At 41.9% G+C, this 10,173-nt stretch overlaps 1 pseudogene; it reads left to right on the plus strand.

Moving 5' to 3' along the window:
• The first annotated feature begins 981 nt into the window (after positions 1-981).
• On the plus strand, positions 982-1,582 carry LOC147432486 (uncharacterized; annotated as a pseudogene).
• The last annotated feature ends 8,591 nt before the right edge of the window (positions 1,583-10,173 follow it).

Genomic DNA, 10,173 nt, shown 5'->3' on the forward strand with positions numbered 1-10,173 from the left:
ACACTAGAGGGGCTTGCCTTGGCCTTTGGTCCGCACCCCTTATGGAAAGGTTTACAGTAAGTCTTTCATGAAATTTGAAAATTTCCTTTAAATTTTAGATTTGAATGTGAGAACCTACAAATTGTATTCCCTAGAAGAACCATTTTCATTCGTCTTTGTGATGGTTATCATAAAAACTACTTGAGCACTTGATTCGTAGCAGCAACAACAAGAGAGAAAGAAACATGGCCACATCAAGAGCCAAAGGTTATGGCAACAACGCCATAAAGCAATGTTCAGTTGAAGAGCTTTGCTCAGGGATAGCTAACTTGGCACGTGGTGTGGACAACCATCGTGGCTATGTTTAGTGGATTGATGTCGAGCATCAGCGGCGGCGTTACCTCCATGGATGACTCTCTCACCCTCTTCTTCTCGTGCATGCTGCATTGCAAGAGTGAGGTGTACAAGAGCTATTATTGCAAGTTTGATGACCACACGCTCCATGTGTTCACGTTGTCCCTGTATCTGGAAGCCATGATGGTCACGTTGGTGGTACGTAATTCGACTGCAACGGCCTGAGCTAATGACATAGGCAACACACACACACACACACACACACGCGCGGGGGGGGGGGGGGGGGTGCAGCTAGCGGGCAACAACGATGGCCTTGCCCTTGAGTTGTGGATGACAACAATTCTAACTTAGAGTGGACACGTTCTGGGATACATTTGGTAGATAGTTGTTAGTGACATCAGAAAGACATACTACTATGTGATGCATTTGGTAGTTGGCAATGACAAATGGATTGCGATGGATGGTCATAGCGTAGCAATAGAGCCGTGCAACGAGTAGCTTTGTCATGTAACACTGAGTAGCTTTGTCATGTAACACCATCCAATCAACGCCCATTGCTAGAGTGAAATTAGTTTATTTCAACATGTTCATATATCTTTAAACTATCATGAATGAGATACTTAAAGAGACTTCCTTTTTCTTTTAGATATGGATAGCTCTTCCAATGTTGCCTCTTCAGTCATGGTTGCTGAAGGTTTTTATGATCCTAACGAGGTCATCATGCCAACACCTCCTGGGCCTAATACAGTGAGGGGTGCAAAGCAACTTGCACGCTCAAGGGGAGAAGTACAGGGTGAATGTTCATCCAAGCGATTGAAGACTATTCAAGAATATTGTGAGCGTAACGATGCAAGCCAAATGCAGTGCAAAGCTTGCTTGGAGGACATACAAAGGCATTTGCAACGACCTAAAGGCGAAGATCGTGAAAATCTTCGAGGGGAGTTGTTTTCGACCTTGTAACAGTTTAAGAATGACATTGCACGCTTGGAGACGAACCAACACGAAATGTTTAGCTTCATGGAGAACTTCCAAAATGAGGCTCTTCAACAATTTTGTTTGTCCTTTGTAGCACATAAGCAGCATAGTTTAGCTCTAAAGGAACATGTCGCTGCATTAGGCGGTGAACTTATAAGCTTAAAAAATGGCAATAAATCGATTAAATGCCATTGATAAAAGGCTTAGTATAAGGTCACGCCAAAGCCTTCGTGCAACTAAGCATGAACCGTTTGTTTTCCTTTGTAGAGCGTGATGAGATGCTATGATGCATGTAATAAGTTGAATGTTGAAGGCTTTTATTTTCTATGTATGTGGGCTCTACTCCATTGGTGCTTTCAAACAAGAAAGGGGGGGGGGGGGGGGGGGGGGGGGGGGGGGGGGGAGAGAGAGAGAGAGAGAGAGAGAGAGAGAGGGAGATGGAGAGCTTGATGAAAAAAATAGTTTCAATAGAAAATATAAATTATGACATGAACATCATAATATCATTCTCTTAGATAGAGTTGATAGGCTTTGTAGGGAATTAGAAAAGATAGGTTGTCTTTCAAATGCACTATTTTGATGTGTGCTTAATAATAAAATATTTTTGCTATGCGTTCTTATGTGTCATCCTTTATGCAGACTGCCACATAAAAAATGCATCAATCGAGATACCTTGTTGACAAACAACTCCACCATTAGGAAGCTTTGCGCGTCACACGGTCAAAACGACGCAGCTTGGCACGTAGTAAGGTATGCATTAGGCAAGGGATGGCATGTTTTATACAAAGTGATCATAACCAACAAGCGATGCATGAAACTCATCATGGGTCAAGACGACACAACTTGGCACCTAGTAAGGTCTGCATTAGGCAAGGGATGGCATGTTTTATACAAAGTGATCATAACCAACAAGCAATGCATGAAACTCATCATGGGTCACGTACTCCGTGCTTAAAAACAATGGTGGTCATGGTGTTTTGCTTTACGAAACACATGATATCATCAATGGAGCAACGAAAAACTATGTACTTGGTCATGGGAATTGCCAAATGCGCGTAGTGGTTATAAGTGAAAATGATACTAACAATATAGAGTTTGAGCGCACACGGACACCTGCTACATGTATTATAAGTGATGTTCATAGAATAAGGAAAGCGTGTGGACCTATGATGCACCAAATAGACCCACCAACCCTTGGTAGTTTTCATCTTGCTACTTTTACATTGCTTCTTTGCTACTGCACTTTACACCATTTGGGTAATTTTACGTTTAGGTGCCAGTATTGTGATGCTTATCTATGGAAGTGTGAGACTAAGTCTAGCGGAGACCGATTTGTGGGTAAGTACTTTTGTGTGGCACGAAAGGTTCGCCTGCCATCTTTGCAAGATCCTCCAGAAACTCTAAGGGCTCTTTTGAGAGTTGATAATCAACAAAGCAAACTATTTAGAAAGAATACACGAGCATATAACAACTCTTTGTCTTTTGTATCTTTGGGAACTCATTTTGATGAGCAATTACCTAGAGGTGGTGTCTATTCCTTTTGCCTTAACGGATTGATATTTCATCGCATTGGCTCATTATTTCCCGAGGGTGCACAACAATGTCCTCCACGATATGCACAATTGTATGTGTATGATACAGAGCACAAGCTGAATAATAGATTGCAAGGGATGCCTTCATTAGATGCACAAGTGATGCAAAAATTGCAAGAAATGATGCATGAATATATCCCTTATGCACGTATGCTACGTGCAATGATAGATATTTTGGAATCAAGCCCACATATTGATATAAGGATGGTCATTGCTGAGACAAGAGCCACCTCTAGACAATACTCTATCCCAAATGCAAGTGAAGTTGCCACTATTATGTGTGGTCAAGGAGGAGACATTGACATAGTTCATGAGACATACAAGTGTTCACCCATTCTGGGGTTGTAAAAAAGATCTCAAATTTGAATAGGACATGCATGCCTTTGATGTAGGTGCTATTGTTTCCAAATGGAGAGGATGGTTGGCACGTCCTCTCCTCGGTGGAAATTGTAGGACAAGGTTACTCTTATAGACTTCAGGCACGAGAAGACAATAACCAATGTCTTCTTCGTGGTGGAAGATTGCTGCAACAATATATTGTCGAAGCTTATAGTTCCATTGAGGAATCTAGATTAGTAAGGGTGCGTGAGAACCAAAGTACACTGCGTGTTGAGTTATACCAAGGTCTTGCAGATATGGTTAATGTGCATGATAATATACCAAGGTCTTGCAGATATGGTTAATGTGCACGATAATAGGAGGGAAATGCTAGGTAGAGATGTTGGAAGAAGGAATGTGCTACCCTCTTCTTTTGTAGGGGGCCATAGATTTATGCATCAAATTTATCAAGACTCAATGGCAATTGTGAGAAAAATGGGAAAACTTGATCTCTTTATTACTTTCACTTGCAATCCTAATTGGGTAGAGATTAGTGATGGTTTATTGCCAGGGCAGACTGCCCAAGATCGACCTAATCTAACTGCACGTGTTTTCCATGCAAAGTATAAATATTTGATGGAATTACTCATAAAAAGAGATTTTTTTGGAAGGGTAGTGGGATTTGTATCTGTCATTGAGTTTCAAAAATGAGGTCTACCGCATGCCTACATCCTCTTGATTTTGGAAAGTGGCTTTAAGCCAGTGGATGTTGCCCATTATGATAAGTTAGTGAGTGAAGATGTTTCCTGATAGGGAACAATTTCCAGATTTGTATGATGTCATATGTCGTTCAAACATTCCTGGACCATGTGGAGCATTCAATAGAAAGTCTCCTTGCATGATAGATGGAAAGTGCAAGCATCACTATCCTAAGTGGTTCTCGCCTTCGACTAAGATGGATGCAAGATATGTGTTTGCTTCAGAGGCATGCTGACGTATTTTCTCTTATGGGATGCATGCTAAAAAGCCAAATGTACAAAGACTGCAGGTTCATCTGGCTATGCAAAATAGTGTAGTCTTCAATGATGAGGATAATTTGCAAGATGTATTGACTAAAGATAGAAACCAAAAAACCACCCTTACAAAATGGTTCAAAGCTAATGAATTGCATGAAGATGCACGTTCGCTATTGTATCTCGATTGCTTGTGTGAATGGGTTTGGAACCTCTCATCCAAGAAATGGACAAAAAGAAAACAAGGGCATGTTATTGGACGAATATATAATGTCTCTCCCAGTGCTAGAGAAAAAATATTTATTGCATATGATTTTGACAATTTGTAAAAGGATGTACTTCTTTTGAGGACCTTCATACTGTTAATGGAATTTTATATCCTTCCTTCAAGGAGGCTTGCCTAGCTAGGGGATTGCTACAAAGTGATTACGAGTGGAGTGCGTGTTTACAAGAAGCTGCATTGTACCTTCTTTTGAGGACCTTCATACTGTTAATGGAATTTTATATCCTTCCTTCAAGGAGGCTTGCCTAGCTAGGGGATTGCTACAAAGTGATTACGAGTGGAGTGCGTGTTTACAAGAAGCTGCATTGTAGAAAACTGTGCTTAGTTAAGACTCTTATTTGCAGTAATTTTAGTGTTTTGCGATCCATTGAACCCTGGACAACTTTGGCATAAGTTTGTTGCAGAGATTTCAGAAGATTATACCCATCTAATGTATCATGATTGTGATTTTGCAAAGGACTTGACATTGCTGCAAGTAGAGGAAATCTTACAGCAATACGAAAAGCATATGTGTGATTTTCAAGGCATACCAATGCCAAACATGTTAGCACGGACTAGACTACAAAATGGGTTAGTACTTGAGGAGGTGATGTTTGATGCAACAAAACAGACATTGGTAAATGCTGACATGGAAAGAACCTTGAATGAGTGCCAAAGAAGAGCTTATGACACAATTTTGAATGCAATTGATCATGGTGCGGGTGACATTTTTCTTTTTGGACGGTCTTGGTGGCTCTGGGAAGACCTATCTTTATAATTGCTTGCTTTCTCATTTGTGTGGCCGTGGTATGATTTCTTCGGCATGCGCATCTTCAGGTATAGCATCCCTCCTTCTATCCAAAGGCCATACAGTTCACTCTTGATTCAAGATCTCGTTGGATTGTAATGCTAATAGTACATATAACATTGCAGTGAATATTCTTGAAGCAGAGGTTTTAAGGCTTGCACGATTGATCATATGGGATGAGGCACCAATGACACAATGCTATGCTTTTGAAGCACTTGATAGAACTTTGCGTGACACTATGCAAAATGACAATGTATTTGGGGGTAAAGTGGTATTGTTTGGAGGATAGTTGAGACAAGTTCTTCCAGTAGTAGTCAAAGGTTCCCGAGAGGATATTGTTGATGCCACATTATGCCGCTCAAGACTCTGGTCACATGTACAAGTGCTCTTCTTAACTCGAAATATGTGTGTTATCCAAGGTTGCGGTGATGTGTACGAGCAAGAATTTAGTCAATAGCTTCTAAACATTGGGGATGGCTCCGCTGGAGAGACTCAGTCTGATGAAAATATAAAGCTACCCGAGCATATGCTATTGCAAAATAGTGGACTTCAATTTCTTTTGTCTTGGGTATACAAAGATATGAACACAAGTGATGACTATATTAGGTTTTTCAGGGATTGTACTATCTTGGCACCTAGAAATCAAGAAGTTGATGTGATAAATGATTGTGCTTTGGGACTGTTGGATGGGGAGCAAATAGAATATCTCAGTGCAGACCATTGTATCTTCCATGGATGGAGATAACTTTAAATACACTACTGAATATTTTTTATAGCTTAAATTTTGGGGGTGGGTTTCCTCCGCATCGTTTGCTTTTGAAGAAGAATGAACCAATAATTTTGCTTCAAAATTTGGATCCTCGGCGAGGGTTGTGCAATGGTATTAGATTGATTTGCAAGAAATCTCATTCTAAAGTGATAGAAGTATAGATTATAACTGGCACTAATTGTGGAGATAGAGTATTTCTAACTCGCATTACATTCATACCTACCTCGCTCTAGCTTTCTTTTGATATGAGACGAAGACAATTCCCGATAAGGTTGGCTTTTGGAATGACCATCAACAAGTTGCAGCAAAGCCCTCAAGTGCCGAGAGAATTTATGCATGCAGTCTTTCGCATCTACCAAAAAGTGATATGTCGATTACTTATCGGAGATGGAATTTCAGAATTTTTTGCAAGCACCATTGGTGTCAAACAAGGATGCCCACTTTCCCCAACCCTCTTTGGGCTACTCATTGATGAATTGGAATGCATGGTTCTTAATTTTATGCAGCAAGAAGGCATAGAAGAGGTTAAGATTGGAAATGTGGTGATCATGCTTTTGCTTTATGTCGATGATGTAGTGCTCTTGGAACATACCTTAGAAGGCACAAAAGCTTATGAGTGTCTTGGAACGCTTTTGCCTACATAGCGGGCTGATCGTGAATGGATCCAAAACCAAGGTTATGCTTGTAAAGACCCTCAATGACGAAAATCCATGCATTGTATACAACAATGAGCAACTTGAAGTGGTAGATCACTTCAAGTACCTTGGCCTTGAGGTTCCATCCAATCATAAATGGAAGGATTGCGCAATGCGTCGCTTGGAAGCCGGAAAGAGGGCTTATTATGCATTTGAGAACATGTGCAATGCTGGAGAGATCAAGTGTTGGGCTCTCAAAAAGTACCTCTTTGACACATTGGTGACACCGGTGCTTCTTTATAGAGTGGAGGTGTGGGGTGGAAGCATCGGGAAGTCTACTTGGAAAGAGTTTGAGAATGTCCAAAAGCGTTTTCTCACCAACTTTCTCCAAGTCAAGACACAAACACCCTACATGCTCTTACTTCTTGAGTCCGGATCGCTTCCCATTGAGGTCTTGGGCATGCAAAGGGTTGTGGAGTACATGCGTAAGACACAATGTAGCCCTTTGCATCGACTTCCTAGAATCGCATATGAAGCAAGTCAAAAGGTTCAAAAGACATGCAAGAGAAAAATACTAAGTTCGGGGTGGATGCTTGACATCAAGAAATGATTTGAAAGATGGGATGCATGTCACTTGGTCAAGGATGCGTCGATCGACTCCCAAGTTAATGAGGCCTTCTTACAACGCCAATGTATCACGGCTTGGGAGAAATCCGGAGGTTCTCACTTCAGCCATTACACCACACACGTTGCCCCAAAAGTGCGATCCACACCATTGCCTCCATTCGTCTTAGCTCCCATTCTCTACGATGCGAGATAGGACGTTGGGGCACTGGCGAGGAGTGTCATCGACTTTGCACCTTATGCCCTCGTCAAGTGCGAGAGAGTGAGTACCACACACTACTTGAGTGCTCAGCTTTTGACCACATTAGGTCCTCTTTTCCCCATATATTCAGCCATGAGCTCTCCCTACATACCTTCCTCTCCCAACCACGACGTGAACTCTCTATTGCGACACTCATTTCAGCCATTTTTGAGCATCGAGAGTCACTTATAACCTCCACTCACACCACGTGACATGTTCATTTGGTCCCATAGGTCATATTTGACCTCCGAGGACGATAATAGAACTATCTCTCTCTCTCTCTCTCTCTCTCTCTCTCTCTCTCACAGGCCCCTCCCTCTGTCCGTAGGATGGGTCACACACTAGTTGGTAATGCAAGAAGAAAACCCTTTGCGACTTGTTGAAGGGTGATTCACACTAGAGGAGTCAGACATCCAATGAAAGTGCTTGCCTTGGCCTTTGGTCCACATCCCCCATGGAAAGGTTTACAGTAATTCTTCCATTAAATTTGAAAAGTTCCTTTAAATTTTAGATTGAATGTGAGAACCTACAAATTGTATTCCCTAGAAGAACCATTTTCATTTGTCTCTGTGAGGGTCATCATAAAAACTACTTAAGCACTTGCTTTGTCGCAGCAACAACAAGAGAGAAAGAAACATGGTCGCAATAGCAAGAGCCAAAAGGTTATGGCAACAACGCCATAAAGCAATGTTCAATTAAAGAGTTTTGCTCAAGGACAGCTAACTTGGCACGTGGTGTGGAAAACCATCGTGGCTATGTTTAGTGGGCTGATGTTGAGCATCAGTGGCGGCGTTACCTCCATGGATGACTCTCTCACCCTCTTCTTCTCATGCAGCTGCATTGCAAGAGTGCAGTGTACGAGAGCGACTATTGCAAGTTCGATGACCACAGGCTCCATGTGTTCATGTTGTCCTTGTATCTGGCAGCCATGACGGTCATGTTGGTGGCACGTAATTCAACCGCAAGGGCTTGGGCTAACGACATAGGCGACACACACACACACACACACACACACACACACACACACACACACACACACACACACACACACACACACACACACACACACACACAGAGAGAGAGAGAGAGAGAGAGAGAGAGAGAGAGAGAGAGAGAGAGAGAGAGAGAGGTGCCATTTCACTTGAGGGCAACAACGATGGCCTTGACCTTGAGTTCTGGATGACAATGATTTCTAACTTAGAGTGGACACGTTATGGGATACGTTTGGCAGAAAGTTGTTAGTGACATTAGCAAGACACACTATTATGGGATGCATTTGGTAGATGGCAATGAAAAATGGATTACGATGGATGGTCGTAGTGTAGCAATAGAGCCATGCAACGAGTAGTTTCGCCACGTAACACCATCCAATCAATGCCCATTGCTAGAGCTATCTGACGGGTCTTGAACTCAAGGTCTCCTTTCATGCATTCTAAGCATGTGGAAGGCTTGATTTGCCCACATTCTATGGTCACACAATCCTCTCCTATATCCACCATTTTGACAGTCATTTGGATTGAATGTTTCCATGCTTTCTCTCTCATGAAAACGCTATGCCTTTGCCATTGTCCACAAGTCTACCCACTTGGTCATAACCTTCGCATTGAGAATACAAAAGTTGTTGACCACTCGGGATAGATTCATATCCCTGTTAAATAATTTTCCCTTTCCACTTGGCAAGTGTGAAGTCATCCTTGCATCTTTCTTGTTTGACCACATGCAAGACATTGAAGGATCAACTTGTGCCAAATACTTTGTGATGTAAACAAATGCCTCTTGCACAATCCACCCTTTGGCCATGCATGCCTCTGGTTGAGACCGTAGCCGCACAAAATCTTTGAGAGTTTTTAAAAACCTCTCTAAAAAGAACATCCATCGTGCATGTACTACTCCACATATAGCACTCTCCTCCACCACATGAACCAAGAGGTGGATTTGACTAAGAAGGACCGATCAAGGAAATGCATCCTCAATGGCGCACACAGTTTCTGTTGCAAGTGTTTGAGCAGCAGGGATAGCATCTATTTCAATTTCCTTGGAGCTCACAAATTTTGTGCGTGTACTACTCCACATATAGCACTCTCCTCCACCACATGAACCAAGAGGTGGATTTGACTAAGAAGGACCGATCAAGGAAATGCATCCTCAATGGCGCACACAGTTTCTGTTGCAAGTGTTTGAGCAGCAGGGATAGCATCTATTTCAATTTCCTTGGAGCTCACAAATTTGCAAGAAAACACACAAGGATACACTACATGCTAGTTGAGGCTATTGTGTACATAAAAAAAGTGTAGTTGAGTGGAGTCTTGTGGTGTACCTTACTAGCTCTCCAAGTTTAAAAATAGCATCTCTGACTTTCTTGTCTCGACATATGCACGTACTCAATGGCAGAATGAACTACAATGTGAATTAGGGGAAGGAAAAGTGAGAGAAAGTCATATACACAAACAATAGATAGAACAGAGAAAGGGACATTATCTGAAGCATCTTGTGCCAATCATGGGACTTTAACTCATACAATTAAACACTTCCACCCTTCTTCTCTTTTGTGAAAGCTTCCTTTAGCAACCTCATGTATCCTGTTGGTGTGTGAATCGACGCAA

Source organism: Adiantum capillus-veneris, chromosome 20, assembly GCF_014529385.1.
Source record: "Adiantum capillus-veneris isolate H3 chromosome 20, ASM1452938v2, whole genome shotgun sequence".
Taxonomy (NCBI): Eukaryota; Viridiplantae; Streptophyta; class Polypodiopsida; order Polypodiales; family Pteridaceae; genus Adiantum; species Adiantum capillus-veneris.